We start from the raw sequence: 26,692 nt of genomic DNA, 5'->3' as shown, positions 1-26,692 counted from the left end.
TCGCAGCCTGACCCTAACCCTCCCTCCTCGCAGCCTGACCCTAACCCTCCCTGCAGCCTGACCCTAACCCTCCCTCCTCGCAGCCTGACCCTAACCCTCCCACCTCTGCAGCCTGACCCTATCCCTCCCACCTCTGCAGCCTGACCCTAACCCTCCCTCCCTGCAGCCTGACCCTAACCCTCCCTGCAGCCTGACCCTAACCCTCCCTGCAGCCTGACCCTATCCCTCCCACCTCTGCAGCCTGACCCTAACCCTCCCTCCCTGCAGCCTGACCCTATCCCTCCCACCTCTGCAGCCTGACCCTAACCCTCCCACCTCTGCAGCCTGACCCTATCCCTCCCACCTCTGCAGCCTGACCCTAACCCTCCCTCCTCGCAGCCTGACCCTAACCCTCCCTCCTCGCAGCCTGACCCTAACCCTCCCTCCTCACAGCCTGACCCTATCCCTCCCACCTCTGCAGCCTGACCCTAACCCTCCCACCTCTGCAGCCTGACCCTAACCCTCCCACCTCTGCAGCCTGACCCTAACCCTCCAACCTCTGCAGCCTGACCCTAACCCTCCCTCCTCGCAGCCTGACCCTATCCCTCCCACCTCTGCAGCCTGACCCTAACCCTCCCTCCTCGCAGCCTGACCCTAACCCTCCCACCTCTGCAGCCTGACCCTATCCCTCCCACCTCTGCAGCCTGACCCTAACCCTCCCACCTCTGCAGCCTGACCCTATCCCTCCCTCCTCGCATCCTGACCCTAACCCTCCCACCTCTGCAGCCTGACCCTATCCCTCCCTCCTCGCAGCCTGACCCTAACCCTCCCTCCTCGCAGCCTGACCCTAACCCTCCCACCTCTGCAGCCTGACCCTAACCCTCCCATCTCTGCAGCCTGACCCTATCCCTCCCACCTCTGCAGCCTGACCCTATCCCTCCTACCTCTGCAGCCTGACCCTATCCCTCCCTCCTCGCAGCCAGTCCCTAAGCCTCCCTACTCGCAGCCTGTCCCTAACCCTTCCTGCAGTCTGACCCTAACCCTCCCTCCTCGCAGCCTGACCCTAACCCTCCCACCTCTGCAGCCTGACCATATCCCTCCCACCTCTGCAGCCTAACCCTAACCCTCCCTCCTCGCAGCCTGACCCTAACCCTCCCACCTCTGCAGCCTGACCCTAACCCTCCCACCTCTGCAGCCTGACCCTATCCCTCCCTCCTCGCAGCCTGACCCTAACCCTCCCACCTCTGCAGCCTGACCCTATCCCTCCCTCCTCGCAGCCTGACCCTAACCCTCCCTCCTCGCAGCCTGACCCTAACCCTCCCACCTCTGCAGCCTAACCCTAACCCTCCCATCTCTGCAGCCTGACCCTTTCCCTCCCACCTATGCAGCCTGACCCTATCCCTCCCTCCTCGCAGCCTGACCCTAACCCTCCCTCCTCGCAGCCTGACCCTAACCCTCCCACCTCTGCAGCCTGACCCTATCCCTCCCACCTCTGCAGCCTGACCCTAACCCTCCCTCCCTGCAGCCTGACCCTATCCCTCCCACCTCTGCAGCCTGACCCTAACCCTCCCACCTCTGCAGCCTGACCCTAACCCTCCCTGCAGCCTGACCCTATCCCTCCCTCCTCGCAGCCTGACCCTAACCCTCCCACCTCTGCAGCCTGACCCTATCCCTCCCTCCTCGCAGCCTGACCCTAACCCTCCCTCCTCGCAGCCTGACCCTAACCCTCCCACCTCTGCAGCCTAACCCTAACCCTCCCATCTCTGCAGCCTGACCCTTTCCCTCCCACCTCTGCAGCCTGACCCTATCCCTCCCTCCTCGCAGCCTGACCCTAACCCTCCCTCCTCGCAGCCTGACCCTAACCCTCCCACCTCTGCAGCCTGACCCTAACCCTCCCATCTCTGCAGCCTGACCCTATCCCTCCCACCTCTGCAGCCTGACCCTATCCCTCCTACCTCTGCAGGCTGACCCTATCCCTCCCTCCTCGCAGCCAGTCCCTAAGCCTCCCTACTCGCAGCCTGTCCCTAACCCTTCCTGCAGTCTGACCCTAACCCTCCCTCCTCGCAGCCTGACCCTAACCCTCCCACCTCTGCAGCCTGACCATATCCCTCCCACCTCTGCAGCCTAACCCTAACCCTCCCTCCTCGCAGCCTGACCCTAACCCTCCCACCTCTGCAGCCTGACCCTAACCCTCCCACCTCTGCAGCCTGACCCTATCCCTCCCTCCTCGCAGCCTGACCCTAACCCTCCCACCTCTGCAGCCTGACCCTATCCCTCCCTCCTCGCAGCCTGACCCTAACCCTCCCTCCTCGCAGCCTGACCCTAACCCTCCCACCTCTGCAGCCTAACCCTAACCCTCCTACCTCTGCAGCCTGACCCTATCCCTCCCTCCTCGCAGCTTGTCCCTAAGCCTCCCTACTCGCAGCCTGTCCCTAACCCTTCCTGCAGCCTGACCCTAACCCTCCCTCCTCGCAGCCTGACCCTAACCCTCCCACCTCTGCAGCCTGACCATATCCCTCCCACCTCTGCAGCCTAACCCTAACCCTCCCTCCTTGCAGCCTGACCCTAACCCTCCCACCTCTGCAGCCTGACCCTAACCCTCCCACCTCTGCAGCCTGACCCTATCCCTCCCTCCTCGCAGCCTGACCCTAACCCTCCCACCTCTGCAGCCTGACCCTATCCCTCCCTCCTCGCAGCCTGACCCTAACCCTCCCTCCTCGCAGCCTGACCTTAACCCTCCCACCTCTGCAGCCTAACCCTAACCCTCCCATCTCTGCAGCCTGACCCTATCCCTCCCACCTATGCAGCCTGACCCTATCCCTCCTACCTCTGCAGCCTGACCCTATCCCTCCCTCCTCGCAGCTTGTCCCTAAGCCTCCCTACTCGCAGCCTGTCCCTAACCCTTCCTGCAGCCTGACCCTAACCCTCCCTCCTCGCAGCCTGACCCTAACCCTCCCACCTCTGCAGCCTGACCCTATCCCTCCCACCCCTGCAGCCTGACCCTAACCCTCCCACCTCTGCAGCCTGACCATATCCCTCCCACCTCTGCAGCCTAACCCTAACCCTCCCTCCTCGCAGCCTGACCCTAACCCTCCCACCTCTGCAGCCTGACCCTAACCCTCCCACCTCTGCAGCCTGACCCTATCCCTCCCTCCTCGCAGCCTAAACCCTAACCCTCCCACCTCTGCAGCCTGACCCTATCCCTCCCTCCTCGCAGCCTGACCCTAACCCTCCCTCCTCGCAGCCTGACCCTAACCCTCCCACCTCTGCAGCCTAACCCTAACCCTCCCATCTCTGCAGCCTGACCCTATCCCTCCCACCTATGCAGCCTGACCCTATACCTCCTACCTCTGCAGCCTGACCCTATCCCTCCCTCCTCGCAGCTTGTCCCTAAGCCTCCCTACTCGCAGCCTGTCCCTAACCCTTCCTGCAGCCTGACCCTAACCCTCCCTCCTCGCAGCCTGACCCTAACCCTCCCACCTCTGCAGCCTGACCCTATCCCTCCCACCTCTGCAGCCTGACCCTAACCCTCCCTGCAGCCTGACCCTAACCCTCCCTCCTCGCAACCTGACCCTAACCCTCCCACCTCTGCAGCCTGACCCTAACCCTCCCTGCAGCCTGACCCTAACCCTCCCACCTCTGCAGCCTGACCCTATCCCTCCCACCTCTGCAGCCTGACCCTAACCCTCCCTCCTTGCAGCCTGACTCTATCCCTCCCACCTCTGCAGCCTGACCCTAACCCTCCCTGCAGCCTGACCCTAACCCTCCCTCCTCGCAGCCTGACCCTATCCCTCCCACCTCTGCAGCCTGACCCTAACCCTCCCTGCAGCCTGACCCTAACCCTCCCACCTCTGCAGCCTGACCCTATCCCTCCCACCTCTGCAGCCTGACCCTAACCCTCCCTCCTCGCAGCCTGACCCTATCCCTCCCACCTCTGCAGCCTGACCCTAACCCTCCCTGCAGCCTGACCCTAACCCTCCCTCCTCGCAGCCTGACCCTAACCCTTCCACCTCTGCAGCCTGATCCTATCCATCCCACCTCTGCAGCCTGACCCTAACCCTCCCTCCTCGCAGCCTGACCATAACCCTCCCACCTCTGCAGCCTGACCCTATCCTTCCCACCTCTGCAGCCTGACCCTAACCCTCCCACCTCTGCAGCCTGACCCTAACCCTCCCTCCTCGCAGCCTGACCATAACATTCCCACCTCTGCAGCCTGACCCTATCCCTCCCACCTCTGCAGCCTGACCCTAACCCTCCCACCTCTGTAGCCTGACCCTATCCCTCCCACCTCTGCAGCCTGACCCTATCCCTCCCACCTTTGCAGCCAGACCCTATCCCTCCCACCTCTGCAGCCTGACCCTAACCCTCCTTGCAGCCTGACCCTAACCCTCCCTCCTTGCAGCCTGACCCTAACCATCCCTGCAGCCTGACCCTAACCCTCCTCACAGCCTGACCCTAACCCTTCCTGCAGCCTGACCCTAACCCTCCTCACAGCCTGACCCTAACCCTCCCTGCAGCCTGACCATAACCCTCCTCCCAGCCTGCCCTAACCCTACCTCCTCGCAGCCTGACCCTAACCCTCCATGCCCAAATTATAGAAGGTTTTATCCGCTGATAATTAATGTTTAAATAGGAGAAACCCACACAACTTGAGATAAATAGCAATACCTTTAGGGATCTCTGAGAAGAACAATGTCTGGTAGCAGCGGTGTCAAAATAGCACAGAAAGCTCCAGCTACATCCCGCCCAGCAGCCGCCACCTATTGACGAGCTGCTGATGACATAATCAGCAGGGAGTGAGCCATCCTTCTCCGGGATGGTAAGTGCAGATGCGCTGAAGATAGCCATGATTGGTAAGAAGAGCGACCGCGGTTTGCGGCAGTGCGAAAGCTGCAACTAGGCTGAGCGCGTGACCCCACAGGTTCAATTCCCATGCCAGGACTTTATTTTATCATTATAATTAAACGTTTTAATATTCTATATTGTTATGTATTGCATATTATTGGGTATATCCTATTTGTAAATGTGTACATCAATCAACTTATATTTATATTTTAATTTCATTTATTAATCCAATTAATCATTTATAAAAAAGGAAAAAAAAAAACATATCTAAAAACATGAATAAAACAAAATTAAATATATATGTATATGTATATATCCAAGGTGCTTAATGAAAAGCAGGGGCACTCACCATCTTTCAGTCAGTAGTTTTTAATGAAGTAGGTCAATCATAATAGTCGACGTTTCAACCCTCTGGGGGCCTTTGTCAAGACAAACAAATGATCCATATGCACAGCAGGCAAAGAGAGAGATACTGACACATGCTGCGTGCAGCCATTAAATACCCCATTGATTGCCCACATACATTACACCTGTGTGGCTCAATCCACAATTGGTGTATCCATTGGAACGCACTTTAACTTCTCAAATACGTCCCCAATCTCATTTACATATATATGAGTACGTTATAATTAGTGCATCAACAGTGACCGCATAGAAAAAACACATAAGACAAAGGTAAAATAGGGAGAAATACCTTAATAGACTTAGGCTGTGTAGCCAGGTCCGGACCGGAAGTGCGTGTGTTGACACGCATCTACTTCCGGGTATGCGTTCCAGCGTCGCGTCGGCTGGAACGCACTAGGTACTGTGAGGGGAACCAGCGCAAGTGTCAGCTGTCTTAACAGCTAGATATGCGCGCGCAGCCTGTCAGCTACAAAAGTGTAGCATCAGACGGCAGTGGTTAACCCCTCCAATGCGGCGCCGTCACTGGATGGCTTTAGAGTGTGTAAACACAGATGATATAGATTCTATATGTATATATGGGCAATCCTAGGGCATTAATGACCACACTTACAATAAAATACACAAAAGACAAGGACAAACTTCCAAAAGGAAACTTAAAAAAATGTGAAACGGAAACTTATAAACCTAAAATTTGTATGTAAGTACATACATATTTATATTAGACCAGTGGCTGTCTGATTAGATAAAGAACACATCATGTGACCATAATGGCCAATCATTGGAGGAATATGTTCAGATAGTTGTACTCATTGAGTCCCTTTGGATCAATTGTATTCAAGCGATTGATCCACCATGATTCTAATTTTTTAAGCTGCAATTCACGATTGCCTCCCCTGGGATTTTTTTGCACGTGATCGATTAACATGCATCTAAGGCTAGACACTTGATGTCCATTCTGTAGGAAGTGTCTCGCAACGGGCTTATCAGAGCTGCCTGTAATCAGTGCGGCCTTGATTGAAGTTCTGTGATTAGCCATGCGTTCGCGAAAACATCTTGTAGTAAGTCCAGTATAGTACAGTCCACATGGACATATTAAAATATAGATGACGTGATCCATGGTACATAACAGTTTCTTGTTGATACGGATTTTTTGTCAACTATGGGGGTGGGCAAACGTGGCACCGGTCATCATGGATCTACACGTTATGCACGTGGGGCATCTGAAACAACCCTTTCTTCCAGATGTTATCCAGGTAGAGGTGGTTAACGATGGATTCATGGTAGGTCTCATCAACATCTGTCGGATGTTGGGGCCGCGTCTGTAGGCCTGCATCGGTGGCACCTTTGGGTCTAGAGCCAGAGCTGGATCTGAGCCTACTATTGGCCATAGCTTCTTGTAAGTCGACTGCGATGATCCAGACGTGGTCAAATGTGCTGACATGGACCATTCTCTTCTCATTCTTCACTGACTGAGACTGTGACGGGTGCTCAAATTTTTGTATAGCTTTTTTGAGACACCGGTCAACATTAGTGGGTGAGTGCCCCCTCTCTAGGAAACGGGAGCGCATTTCCTCCAATTGTACAGCCGCATTTTCACTAGAGGAGTTTATCCTTAGAACCCGCAGGAACTGTGATATCGGCAGGCTCTCTTTTAGTGGTGCCGGATGCTGGCTGCTCGCGTGTAAAAGGGTGTTTCGATCTGTCTCTTTCTTAAACAGAGTGGATCCCAATTTGTGCCCATCCTTGTATAGCTTCACATCTAGGAACTCAATTGAATCACTTTTGATGTTATATGTGAATTTTACAGGCTCATCTAGACCATTCAAATAAGTGATCATCTCAATAAACTTGTAATCAGTGCCGGACCACAAAATAAATATGTCGTCAATATAACGATAAAAACGTAATAGCATCGGGCCAAATTTGGGATAAATATAGGCCTGTTCGAACGCCGCCATGTACAGGTTGGCGTACGACGGCGCTATATTAGAACCCATGGCCGTCCCATTTCTCTGTTCAAAGAACTCTGCCCCATACATAAAAAAGTTTTTTGTAAGTATCAGCTGTACCAGACTTAGGAGGAATTCAGTGGGGGGATGTACTTGTCCTGCTTGGACCAAGTTGGTCCGCAGTGTCTCCATTCCCTGCTGATGTGGGATTATGGTGTACAAGGATTGTACATCCATTGTACACAACCACACATCAGCAGGTAGGTTGTCAGCATCCATGACCTTATCCAGAAAGTCACCTGTGTCCCTAAGGTAGCTAGGGACCATTTTTACAAGTGGCTGAAGAAATTGATCGACATATACCGCAAGCGGCTGGAGGAGTGACCCCATAGCGGAGATAATGGGTCGCCCCGGTGGATCCTCCAGCCGCTTGTGGATCTTTGGTAACATATAAATGATAGGGCATATGGGATGGTCAACAGATAAGTATGACATCGTCTTTTTATCAATCCAGCCCGCATTTAGTCCCATGTATATGTATATATGTATTTTGGTATTTGCAGCAGATGTGAAAATGAATTATAAATATAGAGTAAATCCTAGCCTGTCTTGCCTCTATATATATACACAAGGGGGGAAATTTACTAAGAATATGAAAATTTGTATTCATTTTCTTAATACGCCTGAATACGAATGCATACGGCTGTTATAGCCATATGCAAATTCATATTCCGGAGGAAAATTTGCTAATCAGTTATATTCTTTATTTCCGATGGCGTATGCATTCTTAATTTTTTTTTTGCCGATACGAATTCGTATTTTACATATCAATAGTTTTATTTTTCTTGTGTCAGTGTGTTTTTATTTACAGATGTAGCGGGATTCATCTTTGCAGGGGATGGCGATGGCGTCACCATCGCCATCCCCATCCCCTGCCCCGCCGCCATCTGTATGCCGGAAGGGGACGCGCGCGCACGAGGTGCGCGCGCGTCCCCTTCCGACGGTGCTGCCCTCGGTCGCCCAGTGCCCACACCGGGCGACCACACCCCCCCACAGTGGCCAGAGATCCCCCCAGCCCTGTCGAGCGGGAGGCGGACAGTATTGCGTCCGCTTCGCCGCCCCGCCGCCCGGATACTGAGACGCGCGTGCGTGGGGGACGCACGCGCGTCTCAGTCAGATAGAGGCGCCGTGTTGCTGGCGATCCGCCAGCAGCATGCTGCTGGCGGATCGCCAGCAAGAATAAGGCCAGCTACATCTGTAACTATTGGTTTTGCTGTGGAGCTAAGAGTCCCAGCAAGTCCATTATTTGGGCTGCATGCTGGGACTTGTGGTTCTCCAAGTCCCAGTATGCGTTCCACGCTTGCTGGGAATCATGGTTCCACAGCAAAACCCAATGTTTTTTTCTATTCTTACACTTTAATCAGCCCGGTACCCACAGCCCAGGGGTACCGGGGACAGCTCCAGGCTTCAGCCTCGGCAGGTAAGTTTTGGAGGGGGAGACCCCATCATTGGGGGGGTCCATACTTCCCCAGGCCCCCTGCCCCGTCTGACTGGTCAGTAGGGATGAATGAATAAAAAGTCTTTGCCCGGCTGTGGAATTGCCCTGCTGGCTGGTTGGGACTGGGGCTGGTTCTCAAAATACAGGGGACCCCTTCTCGTTTTGTCCCGCGTATTTTGGGAACCAGGAACAGCCCTGGGGCCTGGTGCTGGTTTTAAAAAATAAAGGGGAACCCAATTTCATTGTTTCCCTGATTTTTTTAAAACCAGGATGGGCTCTTTGAGCCTGGTGCTGGTTACAGCCATAAAGGGGATCCCACGCCGGTTTTTAAAATGATTTTTTTACACTGAAGCCTGCACAGATCTGACTGATCCATGCAGGCTTCTGCCAAATACACCATGAAAATGAAGTGTATTTTCCTGGCATATTTGGCTGGCAATTAGCGGACGTATCCCACTAATTGCCGATAATTACTGGCCGTATTGAAAATGCGGCTGGTTAGTAAATTAGGTATCACCATTATTTTTAATGGTGATTCCTATTCGTATTCTTCCGATGGTGTATACATTTGTATTTGTAAATACAAATATGAATGTGCCATGAATTTGAATACGAATGATCATATTTTCAGGATGGAAAATCCTGAAAATACATATACGCCTAAAAAAAATTGTATTTTGCTGTGCAAATACAATTTTTTTAGACGTATTTGCCTTGGTAAATTTCCCCCAAGGTCTCCCTTTCTATGGGGTAGAATTACCTACTTTCTAGCTCACCAAGGCGGTTATTTTGGTTCACTCTTTCTGACAAATTCCTTCTTAGATGGACCGAACCATGTGCACTGCAGGTGGGGCAGATGTTACTTGTGCAGAGAGAATTAGATTTGGGTGGGGTTTTACTTCAAAGTGAGATCTATATTGCAGTGTAAAAATAAAGCAGACAGTATTTACCCTGCACAGAAACAAAATAACTCACCCAAATTCTCTCGGCACATTTTACATCTGCCCCCCCCCCCCCTGCAGTGCACATGGTTTTGTCCATCTAAGAAGGAATTTGTAAGAAAGAGTGAACCAAAATAACCCCCAAAATCAGCAGCTCAACACAGCGCTCACTTCATGTAGTTATGGTGCCTATCTCTGCTGCCTTCTCCCCAGGTAATACCGGTATAGAGAATTCACATCCAAGATAATAAGCTTTTATCACACTGATGTTAGCACTGATTATCTATCTCTGAGACTGACAACATTTCCTGAGGGTTATAAAGGAATAGATAAATGAGTGCGATAATATTCTATTTAAGTAAAATATGTTAGGAATCCCACATGATGATGTACGTAAAGATTTAAGAAACCATAGAAATTAAATGAATTGCATAGTTATTGATGATGTACCTAGATATAATCAGCTTACTGGCTATCCTGTTTCCATGGTAATGTTAAAGTATGTTCCTGTTGCCTTCATTACATTATATTATGTGTTTTGTCTTCTGATAAATTGGAAAGTTCCATCACAGCTCTTACAAGGCTGCTATAAAGTAAACAAGTATCAGATTAGATGAGTGTGTCACGCTGTAAGCGGATTCTAGATGCATCATCCATTATACACAGCCCACACATATGATACTGATACAGGACACATTTGCATTAGATTCTCAGATATAGCTGATACTCCTGCCTCAGTCTAAACATTACACTACAGCCTATGACAGGAATAACACAAGGATCATACATTCATCAAAAATGCTGTCAGCCATGAATCTTGGGAAATTGATCATTGCGATGACAACTGGACTCTTCGGGAGCATAATGTACTTTTGGATATTTAATGTGTATTTTAGACATTGGAGAGAGACCAGCAAACCGGGTGGTTGCGAAAAAATCCAATTTGTTATTGTGCTGACAAATATGATCTTCCAGGTTGTCTTTGCTGTTGAGGTCCTGTTTCAGTGTTACTGGACAAATCTCATGATGGACAAAAACGTATTATTATTCTTCTTTATGAACCAATTTGCCCTGGTTGATATCACTCTTTGGAACACCACCTGGCTCGCCATATTATACTCGGTTAGATTGGTAGACTTTTCTCACCGGTTTATCATCCGTTTAAAAACAAGGTTCACATCTTCTGTTCTTCAACTCCTAATGGGATCACTGTTATGGTCAGTAGCCATTAATGTGCCCGTTTTATTTACAACTAGCTTTGACAAGCCAAACAATTACACTGACAAACCAGTATACAGCGGCTATGTAATCACATTAAGTCATGTTTACGTCATATTCATAACAGTGATTAGATTTTCTGTTCCATTACCTCTGACTTTGCTCTGTATCGGACTCAGTATCAATACACTACTAAGACATATCTGGAGAATGAACCAAAGCGAATCTAATATAACATCTGCTCAGATCCAGGGCCATGTCCGAGCTGTCCGGTCAATGATTTTACATATCATCGGGGATATTGTTTTCTGTATAGTAGTAACAAATTTAATTTTAGAAACAAATTTCCATCTTGAGGACTATTCGCTATACACTTGTTGGTTAATTGTTTTATTTATTCCAACTGCACAAATTCTCATTATTATCCAAGGAAATCCAAGGTTCATGTACAAGTGTTGAAATCACTGCATTAACACCCGCACATAAACTCTTTACAGCTATAAGTTGGACTGTGTTTTGTATGATTTTTTATATGAACAAGACTAATTGAAAACATTTTGGGAAAATACTATGATGGAGATGACAACTCTAAAAAAACACTTTACACAAACTTAAATTTACCAGTAATATTCACAGATCTAAGACGTTGTACTTGGATACTGCCTTAAAATATTGTAACAAAAATAGGTTAAAAAATCAGCTTGGATCAGTGAATTTCAAATCAAGCCATTACCAAAAGACTGCGCATGCGTTCTGTAGGCATCGCACGTGTGCAAGGCCGATTAGCAGAAGGAAAAATGTTGGTCTTAATACAAAGCGGTTTGAAGTTGACTAACAGGAAGCCGGTGTTTGGGGGAGGTAACCAGCCATTTTCTGGGTGTGGCAGAAAAAATGCAGGTGTTACCAAGCATTTTAAAGGAGGTTCTGTGACATCAGCGCTTGCTTTGTTCATTCAGCCTGTCTGTCACAGATAAGCAGAAGCCACAGATCTACTCACATTTGCACAAACTGCAAAATCCTTTTGGTGGTTCGGGAATTACTTATAGATTTGTGATCTGATGCCGGATAGCAATCCATTCGCAATTCACTCGCACTCATCTGCAACTTCCCAGATTAGCAAAGTTTAATCCAAGTGATGCATACGAAATACATGCACAGAAATTTGATGATTGCTTAATTTGTGAGTATGCTGATTAGCGATCCATGCTAAATTAGGCCATATGTACTGTAAGAAACTCACTCAATGTCCTCCTTTGTAGAACTGACCATCGCCAGCCCGGGATTCATTATACTGTATGTCCACAGGTCAGCTGCATAGACTCAAATTAATTGCTATGGATATTAATGGTTTAAGAATCAATTAAATTACTTAAAACTAACACCATGCATATGTAAGGATGGAATATGATAGAAATAAAACCTAAGATGCTGAAAAATGACAATATACAGTATAGGAAGATGATCCGATTAAACAAACACTTGTTTTCACAGAGAATAAACATAAAGTGATAATACATTTCCTACTAATGTTGGACCAGGGCAAGATTAAACCCTGAGGGGCCCTTTAAAAGAGGTGGGTTGCCCCCCCCCCCCCACACACACACACACACACACCACAGCTCCAGCCCTCCACATATGGTCAGCACTGCCTGGCCACTCGGTCCTGCATTCGATGGTCTGCGACCATCGAATGATGGGGGAGGTTGCCTGAGATGGAGGAGGCGTATTCATGAAAAATACACGTGCGGTCCGTTCGGCCAGCTTCATACCGCGTACGGATGGAGTTGGCGTTCCGTATGGAAGGCGGGGTTTAGGACGCACGGTGCTGGCCGCATATTCGGATCCGGCCGCACCGATCAGAATAAAGCCCATAATGACATTGGGGGTTATTCAGATTCAATTGGTCCCCTGTGCAGCATGTGCAGCCGCTGTGCGCAAGCAATTTGCATAAGGGAATGCTCAGCGTTTCATGGGCGTTCCCAAGAGAATGCTGGGCCTTCCCATGCAAATTGCCCAGTGATGCGGGTGCAGGGGGCGGGCAGCAGAAATAAGCGGATGTCAATTAAGTGGCTAAGATTAATTTCATTTATATGTCCATGAAATATCATTGAGCTCTGTATAAGTACATAGGTTAAGTGTTAATTGTTATTAAAATCATTATACAATTCTACAAATGACTTATTTATTTTTTATTCAATTTTGTGTAAAGAATTATTCCTCCTTTTTGTATTATTATTATTATTATTATTACTATTATTATATGTTATGTATAAGGTGCCACAAGGGGTTGGCAGCGCCGCACATATCGCACATACTGTATTAGAACATTACAAAGTACACAGAACAAAACATAGCAGTAAAAGAGAAACTAAAACAGAACACAGGTAACAATTAGCAGCACAATCAATGAAGGTGCCACATAACATGGGGCAGGTTGTCCTAGGTATAGATGAGAAGTGAGAAGAGATGTGGGTATAGACGATCGCTGACAGCTGTGATTCCAGGAGGAAACAGGGTCCTGCTCTAAGGATCTTTCAATTAAAATGAAGTGGGAAACAGACAGGTGACTTGAGGCATGAGCAAGGTGGCCTGATGGCAGCTAATGAGGCAAGGAGGGTGAAGACATAAGGCTGTGGGTAGGGAGAGTGCCTGGTTATGCGGAAGGGTACGCTTTGATAAACAGGTGGCCATTGAATCTTTACATGATTGGTAAGAGTTTAATAAAGTGACGGAGCTCATTCCAGTGAAGGGGAAAACACAGTAGTTATTTATTGGGAGGGATATAGGAACTATATGAGAGTATACATTAAGCAAGCACAGTATGGCAGCAAGGAGCACAAAAATGGTGCTTTGGCCAATGTGAGCAATCATACCCCTAAGCACAATAGTGGACAAAGTCCTTGAAATCATGTCACTAAAACTATATTGCAATATCTTCCTGGTACTGGTCAGCTGATGGTAACATCCAAACTCATATAAAATTCCAATCTACTGTAGCAAACCGCTCCATAGTAGAGGTAAGGGTGGGGTGAGAGGATCTCCAGTGTCAGTTATGATGGCCTTTGTTGCGCTAAGAAGAAAGTTAAAAAGGGATTTCATAGATTGCACTCAGTCTATGGAAAGTATTTGAGAGCGAGGGCTGCAAGTGGAGGGTAAGATTTCCTGCAAAATTGTGTTCAAAAAGCTATTACTCCCTCCAAGAAAGCAATAAACATGGAACAATCTCAGTCGGTTCTGTGAAAACATCTGGGTACATTTTTGTATGAGAGGCTTGGGGGAGTACTCAATACAGCAATCCAACAGACATAATCCAGGCCCATTTTTTCTGTTCTGACAGGAAAGTGACAGTCTAAATACAATGTTTGCTCTGTCCAGTGACGGAAAGTCCATGGATCTGCGAAAACAGCTTCAGATTGTTGAAAGATGCCGTGAATTTGACAAATGGTCCATTTCTGACAAACCAGATCAGACTTAAAAAAAATTGGATTTGTCACCTTTCAATGCTGTCGTTAACGTTAGCATTGAAGAGGTAAGGGCCGATATTTCACCTGTCAGGAAATATCGGCACAGATTGAATACCCCCCTTGGTCAAGGATACTACCTGGATAGAACTTTAAACTGAGCTTCAACTACAGATAAATGTAGAGAAAATGCCACAATGTCGTGAGAAGGATCTCACGACAATCTACTTCCCTAACCAGTATCCCAAAGTTATTTTCCCATACAGCATAGAATAAAACTTAATCTCTGCTAGGAGTATTATGAAGAAAATAAAAGGCGTTGAAGACAGAGTTGACCAACTGACGGTATCACCAATTTTTTACGTTATGCAAGCTTTATACGGGATAAACGTAAAATCCATAAAAATATATTCTTCTCCCAGCTGGCTCACATGGGCCCTTCTATGATACCATGGATCAAGCACTGGCATAGATAAACCAAGAGAGAAGGCATCAAACTATGGTATTAGAGGGAAAAACGTGGAGGAAATCCAAGGTTGGTCTTCCAGCTTGCGCCAACTTGCAATACTGGGACAGATAAAAAGGTGTTGAACACTTGGAAGAGTAAAATAGGATGCTTGTGCTGTAAATGAGTAATCTACAATGTTCACATATTTAATGAGTAATCTACAATGTTCACACTTTTAGTACAAACACCTAGTCCTAGTGAACATTACTGCATTAATGAAATAGGAAAGTTGTGGGCCACTCAAGTGATTATTCCTGAAGAGAGCATCATGATGGAAATTAGGCTCATGGCCCACCCACTTAAAGTCCCACACCACTCTCTGTAGCTCATCGAACCACTTACAGAGAATTGAAATGAGGAGTGATAGAAGGCAACACAGTACAATGTTTTGGAAACACATTCATTTTGATTACACCCATCTTTTATGTCTAGGAGAAAGTTTTAGAGCTCCAAGATCGCAGATCTTATAGCAATTTTTGTGGTTAAATTACAAAATATTGATCTGAAGGTCAAAGGACATCTACCCCAATAAAATATATCAAGATGATAAAAATATATCAATCATTTAAAAACAATCAATTTAATGCACTTTTTTTTTTTAAAAAAGCAACAGCAGGCAAATAGCAGCAAACATACAATATAGAAAAAAAAAAACAATTGATAGCTTATCTGTCTAAAAACATGGTTTTCAGTACAAAGCAGCTTCCTACAAGTTTCATCTGTACTTCAGACTCCCTCATGGGGTTTTCTACTATCTATTTGCCTGCAGTGTTTTTTTTTGTACTTTGTGCATTACGTTGATTGTTTTTAAACTGTTAAGTACAATATCTGTGTATTGTCATGTATTTCAATGAAACACATGACAAAATGTATTAAGAATATGCATTATCAAATGGTTAAAAGAAGAAACAAGTAAACTCTTTTGTTGGGGCACTCTTATTTACACTTCAGAAAAAAAAAAATATATAAAATGTTATTAATATATGCAATAAAAAATCAATAGTGGTCCAGCCAGACAACAGTTACAGTAACATGAAAATAGCGTTGATCACTATCAAATTGTAACATACGTAGTAATATAGGAATTAAGGCTGAAAAAAGATGTTACAGATGGGGTAGGTCCCATCTTGGCAGGGGATGGCGCTGGCGTCGCCAGCCACCATCCCCCGCCAGCGCCATGGCGATGGTGAGAAGGGGAGGCGCGCGCACGAGAGGCGCGCGCGTCCCCTTCCGACGGCGCTTCCATCCGTTGCCCCGGGTCCCCGCCGGCTTGCCGGCGGTAACCCGGGGTCCCCGCCGCCTGCCCGCATCCCCCCCTAACCCCCCCTAACCCTGTCCATCTCCCTGAGGCGGAGACGGACAGGGTTTCCGTCGCGCTGGCGACGGAGACTGAGACGCGCGTGCGTCTCAGTGTATTCGCTGGCGCGGCTGCTGGCGGGTCGCCAGCGCAGACGTTCTGGCGATCCGCCAGCCAGGATGGGACCTGCCCCATCTGTAGTCCATCAAGTTCAACCTATCTAACTTGAGTAAGTCATATCTATAGGATTCCCTTAGTGGCCAAAAATGCATCCAGTTTTTATTTAAATTCATTAACAGTAGTTGCTGTAATCACCCCCACCAGCAATGAGTTCCAGAATGTTACTGCTCTAATGGTGAAGAATCCTCTTCTTAATTCAGTATGGAATTTCTTTTCCTCGAGCCTCAGTACATGCCCGTGTGTCCTAAGTATAGGCCTGTTAGTGACCAATTATCTCCCAGTTCCATATGATTACCAATCCTGTATTTGAACATACTAATCCTATCACCTTATACAAAGGTAAACAGTGTTAATAGACCATACTATTAGTATCAGAAAGTATAATTTATTTAAAATACACAAAGAAAAATTTACAGTTTACAATACCACTGGCCGGTAGGACACTTAGATGTGCACAACAATTCATTTTTTACCATAAAAATAAGTTAAAAACTAAATCCCTGAACTGCAGCATGGATGACTAGAATCCAATGGCTGTTAAGCCTATTCTTTGTAGATACCCAATTGGGCTAATGCGTGATAGACCTGAGGCTTGGTAGGTATTAGTCAACTTTAAGTAATATACTCAATGGTAGTTACTCCCAGAGTCTCACCATAGGCACACAGATGTTAATTCAAATAGCAAGCGTGTTAGTCAGTCACACAAAGAGCTTGATTATATGCAGCCTTCAGAGTGCTCAATATTATAGGTAGAGCTGCAGATGCCCATTCATTCAAGCATAATTGCATGTAGTAATTTTTGTAAAAATACTTAGGCTTCCATTTGGATGCAGGCAGTTGAGAACGATTTGTAATCCACTTTGGGTGAGGGTTTGCTAGCCTGGAGCGGGTCCCCGGCTGCTGGTCTTCCCGATGATGCAGCCCTCTCTAGGACTCCCTGCTCCGGCAAAGATCTCCCCGGCTCATGTGGTTAGTTTGTTTGCGGCAGTAGATGATGACGTGCCATGACGCGTTTCCCCGCCTCTCTCCTGGTCAGCGGCTCCATCTTATGAAATCTAAATAATTCCTTCCAGTTTATATACTTTAAGGACTCCTCAAACTTACCAAAGTTTGATTTTCTGACATTTAATGACCTAGTTGCTCCAATATTATTATCTTTGTTAAAATTTAAATCAAATGTGATCATATTGTGATCACTGTTCCCAAATGTCTCCCTTATGGTTATGTTAGTAAGAATGTCCCCGTTGTTGCTTATCAAGAGATCCAGGATATTGGCCCTTATTCTGATTGATGCGTATTTTTCCGCATACTTTCGGATAGCGTCTTTACGGCGTCTGCGCATGCGTGGAGAACGCCACGCGCATGTGCCACGCATTGACTCCGTACCTGTTCGTGCAAATCCCGTACAAAACTGTGCCCCGCAATCAGTCTTGAAATATGGGCGTATTATGGGCGTCATGCGGAATGAGACATGGGCGTTTTTTCAAAGTGGGAAAAACTGGGAGGAAACATGGGCGGACACGGGGGAGTACACTTATGTTGGGGGGCGTACATTCGGATAGCACTCCGAATGCACGCGACCAAAACCGATAGAAATGTGCGGTGTCCATAAGTCAAGTATTGCTTTGCGGAAACCACTCGGTCTTGCGGTAGCCGAACGGAACGCCTAATGACTACAAGCATTAACACCTGAACCCAATACAATCGACTCCTTTACTCATTACTCACTAATAGGACGCTTGTCAGTGCTTTAATTGAAACCATTGCTGCTTCAAGGAACCTTTACTAAACACACACATATGCTGTACTTGTCCCACACTTTTAAACTGCTAAGAATGGACATCACTGAATATTAATCCTATCAATACACATGTGTATTCTACATGTACTAATTAAACCACACAATTTTGATAAAGTAAAGAAATTTATTTAAAGACATTTCACACACAATGAAACTGTGAAGCAATTAAAAACCAAAAAAAAAAATAATACCAAAAACCATGGCAGGAATGTACCAAAATAACTTATAATCCAAAATAAATATAATTGCACACATTCATAGCCACAGCAGAATCATTTGGAACACAACCGGGGACTTAGCAACATCACTTCAAGTACAGCTGACAGTAATGGCAGGCAAAAGAGGGCAACAGGGGAACCAAAAATGACATATGAAGCAAGGGCTCATCTGGTTACCCTCAGCACGTGATTGGACACAAGAAGCTGACACACACAGCACAATGAAAGAGTTGGGACCACATAACGGTGGAGATTAATGCAGCCACAAGTTCATTTGCGAGCACGTTTGCCCTTGGTAGGCTCCTTGGCCTGTGCAGCAGCTCTTCGGCCACGGCCAGATGCTGGGGCAGGTGGAGCAGATGCTGGTGAGGGGGTGGATGGTCTACCCCTCCTGCCAGCAGGGAGTGTTGCAGGTGGTAATGCACCAGAAACAGATGACATTAGGACCCTATTGCTGTTAACTAGCTCCACCATAAGCTCATTATGGTGGAGGAGGAGATCATTTTGACGCGTGGCTTGCTCGGCCAGCACCTGAGCACTTGCAGCCATGGCCTGATGCGCCTGAACCATGGCCTGATGCGCCTCAGCCATGGACTGCATGCTCCCAGCGATGGACTGCTGGGTGCTGACCAAGCTCGCCATGATCTCCTCGGTCCTACGCATCTGTTCTGATGCCAACTCTCCCTGCTGGTTAATGTCCCCAAGCATCTGGGCCAAGCTGGCATAATCGGCTTGGGCCGATGGCTGCTGCTGCACACGGCTACCACTGGGGCCAGGTGGCACGGACTCCTCCACCTCCTGAGAAGACTGTTCACCAAGCAGTGGGGTGTCTGTTGAAAATGAGAAACACAATTAGGACACATTCTAAGATAATAACTTGCACAAGCTTATGGCATGACAAATATTTACCTTCCAGAAAAGACGCAAACACTTCAGCTGGGGCCTCGCTATCCATCGTGCTCACCCCCCTGACCTCCTCAACTGCTACACAGCTCTCGGCCATCAACTCCAGGGGGGTGAACTCTAGCCCTGATGGCATGGGCCCGGCCCCAGATCTCTGGCTGTGTTCCCACCGCTTGGTCATCTTCCTCTTCAGGTTGGTTTTGAAGTCGTGCCACCTGCAATGTAAGTTGACATATTAATACATGTCACTCCAGATGTTTGATGTTGCAGCCATTGCTCTGTGCTACATATTACGACATGTGCTTCATGTCAAAAACATGACATTACATTCAACTATGATATCAACCGTTACAATACACATTCACACTCACCCTACTCTAACTCTCAACTAAATAACATGGCAATCATGTCTGTGTATCGTACCAACCTCACCGGCCATTTGCCAAATCCATCTGAGCATTAATTCAAACATTACTTGTCTATTACTGGGCACATGTATCACAAAACAACTTGCCTCTTCTTGACATGCTCCGCCTCACGAACTTGTGGCGCCACTTCATTAATCTCTGCCGTTATGTCTTCCCAAATCTTCCATCTGCGTGTGTGTGTCAGCCTCTCCGGTGGACACTCAATCCAATCACGTGCTCGCGGAACCAGGATGGCAAGCTCCTGTGCTTCATATGCCTTATTTCGGGAACTTGGTTCCTCTGTTGGCCTCTTTTTCCCCTTGCCACGTCCATGCCCACGCCCACTGGCACGTGGCGCTGTACTTGAAGTGCTGCCCATGGTAGTATCTTGTGAAGTCCCCGGTTGTGTTCCAAAGGATTCTGCTGAGGCTGCATATGAGGCAGCTGCAGGTTGCCCTGCTGTAGAAGGGCCAGGTGCAGGTTGCCCTGCTGTAGAAGGGCCAGGTGCAGGTTGCCCTGCTGGAGAAGGGCCAGGTGCAGGTTGCCCTGCTGGAGAAGGGCCAGGTGCAGGTTGCCCTGCTGGAGAAGGGCCAGGTGCAGGTTGCCCTGCTGGAGAAGGGCCAGCAGCCTCAGCATTTCCCACTGCCTGCATGTGCAGTGGCACATAGGAGGTGCTGGAGTCCATCTTGTCAAAAAGTAGCTGCAACTCTTGGTCCACCTCTGATTGGGATCCAGACATGTTAGCAGCAACTTTGTCACATTCTAATACACCTTTATATACTGTTTGTGTATCCTGTTTGGCGTACATCAGCGGCAGCTGCGTTCCGTGCTCGAGCATAACGGCCGCCTGCGTACGGCGTTGTTTTTTCGCGCCGCATACGTTGCGGAAATTCCATTGTGTAAAACCTGGCGAAACTTCTACATGAAATATTGGTCACCAATTCTAACATTGCATAGAATCTTCGGATACACCTGTGACTATCGCACAATATACATGCTATTTGGTAGCATGACATGACATTTGGTTCATGACTACTGTGGTATTGTTGATTTTGATTGCAATCTAAAAGTAGCCCAATACCTTAGAAAATCCAGGCCACAAGTCATGCAATACTCATCACTACTGTTATAGACAACACATGTGAGAGGCCTATAAATAGTGAATTGCTGCTAGAATCATTTGTCTCCAGATCTGTACTTGTCAGGGTCTAAGGTAAGCTCTTCCATGGTCCTTGTAGATATGATATCCATTAACAATGTAAGTGTATGAATGTATGCACCATTGCCTCACTGACTACAGATTGTTGGGCCAGCAAAGTGTTTGTAGCATTATAGCAACATGTCACATGTTCACTATTTCAATCACAGGTCTTAAACCTGTGTGTGTCCATCTATTGCAGGACAACATGTCCCAGCAATAGGTGAAATGTGTCAGAGTACATGATGTCGGCAACAAATGCAGACACCTTTGATACTCAAGTAGTGTTTAGTAGTTCGATGTTGTAAGCATCTGTGGGTTTAGGACGGTGTGTATTGAGTTCATATTATTGTTACATCATTATAGAGTCAAATGGATCTTCGCTATTTGACGGGGCGGCCATCTATTGTACGTATTGAAGCCTACAAATCTATTTGTTGTCGGATATGGCCATTATGTGCATAGGTGCATCATTATTTATGTTCATTTCTTTCTAGGTTGCTGAAGCAATGATGGCATTCATGGAAAGGAGGCTAAGGGCACTTGCGGCTCTCCCCACTCGTCGCCCAAGGAGGCCAGGACGTGCTAGAATCTATCGCACACGGGTGACTCTGTTTGGTATGCCCGATGATGAGGTACTTACTAGGTACCAGTTACCGCCACATGTCATTCTGGATCTGCTCTCGTTAATTGAGAGTGATCTGGAACCTCTACACGGGATCACGACAGCAATTCCGCCTCACACACAGCTGCTGGCGGTGTTGCATTTCTGCGCCTCAGGATCATTCCAACAAGTAGTGGCAGTACTTGCTGGAATATCTCAGCCGGCCTTCTGCCGAATCCTGAGGCGTGTGACGTCAGCCATGTTTAGGCGCAAGGGGCACTTCATGGCCATGACATTTGCCACCGAGACCCTGCGCAGAAGCCAGCAGGCCTTCCATCAAATTGCTGGCTTCCCTAATGTGATAGGGGCTGTGGATGGCACCCATGTACCATTTGTGCCTCCATCTCGAAGTGAGAAGATATATAGGAACCGCAAATTGTTCCACTCACTGAACGTGATGGTGGTATGTGGCCCATCCATGGAAATTCTCGCCTTCAACTCGAAGTTTCCCGGAAGTGCCCATGACTCTCATGTCATCCGACAAACCGGGATATGGCAAAGACTACAAGAGCTGGAAGCCTGTGATGCGTGGGTTCTGGGTGACTCCGGTTACCCATGTACGCCCTGGCTACTTACGCCGTACAGCTACCCAGCACCGGGCCCACAGGAGGCATTCAATGGGGCGCATGTTGCCACCAGGCAAGTGGTGGAGCGCTCAATTGGCCTTTTAAAGGGTCGATTTAGAGTGCTCCACCGCACTGGTGGGGACTTACAGTATGCGCCTGAAATGGTGTCGAGGATCGTGGGCCTGTGTGTATTTTTCCATAACATTGCTGTGCGGCGTGAGATACCCTTTGATGAGTGGGAGGTTCCATCTGAGCCGCAAGATCCGCCCATGCGCCCATCCCGCGCCCCTGAATGCCGGAGGGGATACCAGCTGCGGGACTCTGTGGCGCAAAGATTCTTCAGGTACATTTTATATAGTTGACCAGAACACACCAATTGTTGTAAAAATCACCCCTTCAAATAAGTACAGTGTGTTAGTTGTCAGTGTTACAAAACGACAATTAGCCAGCCTGCCCTCCTAATGGCAAAGAAATTGTAGATATTTATCATATGTGCTTAGTTTTGGTGGAAGTACAATATAGGTGCTCATTATTATACCTTGTGCAAGGGATCTTATGTGTTTGTTATATCTTCATTATTGTAGTTGATACTATCCCTGATGTCTGGTGAGTACATTGATTTATTCTCTAATGTGGTGGGGACTTTTTTCTGTGTTGATGTATGATTTGTTTGCAGATATATATATATATATATATATATATATATATATATATATATATATATATATATATATATATATATATATATATGATATTGGAATTTATGAACATGTTTAAAAATTTCAAGGAGCAGCCAGGCAGCCAGGCAGCCAGGCAGCCAGGCAGCCAGGCAGGCAGGCAGGCAGGCAGGCAGCCAGCGCTGGTGTATAATGCTGGACTCAGGATACCTGCAAGTATGTGTATGTGTCTTTTAAACATAAATGTACGCATACACATAGATGCATAGAGTAAGTAATGCTAAGTACAGCTATGCGTTGCTAAGCTATAGCACGCGTTGCTTGGCGGAGCGAGGCGTTATTGGATTTGCAAAGTGCATACACACTGTGTTTTATATATATCAGATTTGTTCATTGCCATACATCAGCACTACCGTTTTGAAGGCATGCGAATTTGTCACCATTTGTGTTGGCGCAGAGACGCTGTTCATTTCAAGATGAACAATAAAGTTATTAACAGAAATAACTGTGATAAACCAATGCCACCACATGATTGGTTGATTGATGCCATTGTTAACATGGCGGAGACACGCAGGGCAGAGCCGTTTTCGCCTGCGGAACTGAGGGCTCTGGTCTCCGTCATGGAGACAAGGCTGGGCCGTGCAGGGCCGTTCATAACAAATGGCCAGAAGCGGCGGGCCTATGCTGCGGCAGGGCGCCGCATTTTCGCCCGCACTCGGGTGCGGAGGACCATCGGCCAGCTAGAGAGGCGGTGGTCAGACCTCTGCAGGTGCCAGCCCCAGCTTCTCCACCAGATTAGGAGGGAGATAGCTGATTGTGAGTATTTTAGCTATGAAATTTCGCACTGACATCATAGCATATATAAACTATAACAATTGTTTCATGATAAGTGGGTGTCCATGGGTTTAAAAGTCCCTAGACTGTTATGTGTGCTTCTTCCTGGTTAACATGCAGTCATGTGCCTTTTATATGTAATTACATAGCATTCATGATTCTGATGCATACAATGTGCCAGATCTAATATGTGTTAAACATTGATAAATGCCAGGGTTGTAATGATTAAACAAATTACTAACAATCACATAATAACTTAAATGTCACACTTTGGAGTCCATTAACAGTAAGGAGCTACTTTCAAACATCGTTTGCCAACATTATCACCCTTCCATGTATGTCTTGTTATGGATTAATACATGTGCCCCAATGAGCCTACATTGACCATGATTTTGGTTTCTTCCACACAGCACGAGCCAGAGCACGACAGGCACGTGAACAGGCCGAGGCAGGCCAGGCCGAGGAGGAGGGGCAAGAGCCTGATGAGGAGGTGCCGCCGATGGTGGAGGAGGAGCAAGTGGAGGAGGAGGAGGAGCAGATGGTGGAGAAGGTGGAGGAGATGGTGGAGGAGGTATATGTGGTGGAGGAGGTGGTGGAGGAGGAGGAGGTGCCTGAGGAGGTGGTGGTGGAGGAGGTGGAAGAGGAGTTGGTGGCGGAGGAGGAGGTGGAGGAGGTGTTGGTGGCGGAGGAGGAGGTGGAGGAGGTGGAGGAGGTGGTGGCGGAGGAGGAGGTGGAGGAGGTGGAGGAGGTGGTGGTGGTGGAGGAGGTGGTGGTGGCGGAGGAGGAGGTGGAGGAGCTGATGGTGGCGGAGGAGGGGGCTGAGGAGGCCACGGTTGCCCCGGAGTTGTCCGAATCCGAGGGGGAGGAGGCGTGTGAGGCGCCGGAGGCCCAACAAATCGGTATGTATACATAATGCATCATTCATGAAGTAGTTGTACTGGTATTTGTTATGTAGCACTGGTGATGGTAAATTTTGTTAGAATACTATTAATACAGAAACCAAAGTGGGTAGCTACAGATACAGGTACGGGTTAGATGGGGTGTCCAAGGCATCCCTTTCATCCAGGACACCTCTGAATTACACAGGTTTGTGGGATGGCTTGGAGCTCCATTTTGACTGCCACATAACCGTTGTAGTTAAACAGGATCCTGGAGTAAAGGGATGAGTGTATCATTTGTGGATTAAATTCACCTGCTGCAAGCGTCGATTCTGACCCATCATATAGTGGAATGTATCTTTTTGTTGAATGTTATTTATAAACTATATGATGTATGCTATAAATGGAGTATGGGCCGGCCTACCTTGGAATGGAGTCACAAATTGCCAGTGTCCCTGGAGCCTCCTCTACCTAAACACCCCCTGTAGTTCAGATTGTTTTTTTGCCCTCACAGAATTGTAGGTTGGTTTAGACTGAATTATGATTTGGAGGATGTGTACTGTGCATTCCTGACATTTGCATAACTCCCATGCCACGAACCATCACTGAACTTAGACTGAGGAGATTGTGACAAGTTCTTATTGACGGAGGCCATGACATGCTTGTCATTGGTTAGTCATGGGTGGGTTGTGAATGAGAAGAAACACTATGACTGTTATGTCTTCTGCAGAGTAAAGGGTAGAGGGACAAAAACACAGTATGTAGTAAATAAGTTTGCATGTATGTATGTATATATGTATGTGTCATATCTATTTATCTATGTGTGTCTCTATCTCTCTACATATATATATATATATATATATATATATAGATATATATATATATATATATATATATATATTACACATGTCACCTAGCATTTCTGCAATTTATGTAGCAGTATGTGAAATGTATGCATGAATATCATGACTAATTTTTGCCCCTTTCACATGCCCACAGATGCCACAACACCGGCAGATGAGGGGGTTCGTGGGGCCCTCCTGCGGATGGGCCACCATTTGCGGCTCCTAATAGCCGACCTACAGGACCTCCGAGATTTACTGTTATAATTTATTATTTTTTCCTTTTATATTTAAATGTTAAATTTTCTAATCAATAAATGTTTTATGCAAGGTCAAAGTTGTTGGTTTTATTTGCACATTAAACAGTATATGTGTAGATTGTTTATAATATTTTACACAGGGTCTAATACAAACCATTGCACTTCAATTGCTGTAAGGGTTAATGTGTGCAATGCATGTGTTAGGCATGCTTGTAAGGATATATTGGCATCTAATTGATTCCAATTCCAAACAGGCATTTTTTGTATGAGGATAGGTAATTGAATAAGTGGGTCATGTGATGTATTGCAGAATAGACATAATAGTTTGTAGTTTGGCGTAAATACACCGCTTCCGTGCGGAAGCACCGCTTGCCATCCGTTTGGATGCGGGATTCCCGTGCATACTCTGTAATACCGTGCAGAATCGGAGTGTTTCATCCGCACACGTATGGTTTGTATTTCGTCCGTAAACACGCCCTGTTCTTAAAGAGTGAGTCCGTCCGAATGCGGAGGACACGTGGGCGTTTCTACGGACGATGGCCGCACGCGGCAGCACACCGTGGCGTGCGGACCGCACCGTAAGAATTCGGGAATATCCGCATCAATCAGAATAAGGGCCATTGTTATTTCTGGTTGGACTTTCAATAAATTGATACAAATAGAGGTCATTTAGGGCATTCAATAAAACATTTTCCTTAGTGGTACTACTTTGCCTATCTTTCCAATTAATTTAATTTGCTAAATCAGTATCATGGACAATATTTGTATTTGGCTGTGTTTCTCTCATACACTTTTCATATACCTTGTTCCCTTCTTCCTCCCTTCCCCTTGCTTCCTCCACAATGTAGCTGTCTTTTCCTTCTATTCTACACTCATTCATTGGTTTGAAGTTTCGTACTATACCCTCCCCCCACCAGCCTAATTTAAAATCTCCTCAATCCTTCCCACCATTCTAACCCTGAGCACCCCTGCTCGGGGGTAGAATGGGTACATGCGTATTGGTGACAATACGTACAGTATGTACCCTTTTATGTATGGCACAGTAAATAGCCTGAACATTATAGAGGTAATATGCATATTACAGTACCTCTATATTTTGCATGCTATCTATTTACAGTGTCTGACTTGTGTACAATACTTACCCTATATTCTATTATTTATGT

The sequence above is a fragment of the Crinia signifera genome, chromosome 7, assembly GCF_055691185.1.
Source record: "Crinia signifera chromosome 7, ASM5569118v1, whole genome shotgun sequence".
In the NCBI taxonomy this organism is placed as follows: domain Eukaryota; kingdom Metazoa; phylum Chordata; class Amphibia; order Anura; family Myobatrachidae; genus Crinia; species Crinia signifera.
This window is presented reverse-complemented; position numbering follows the sequence as displayed.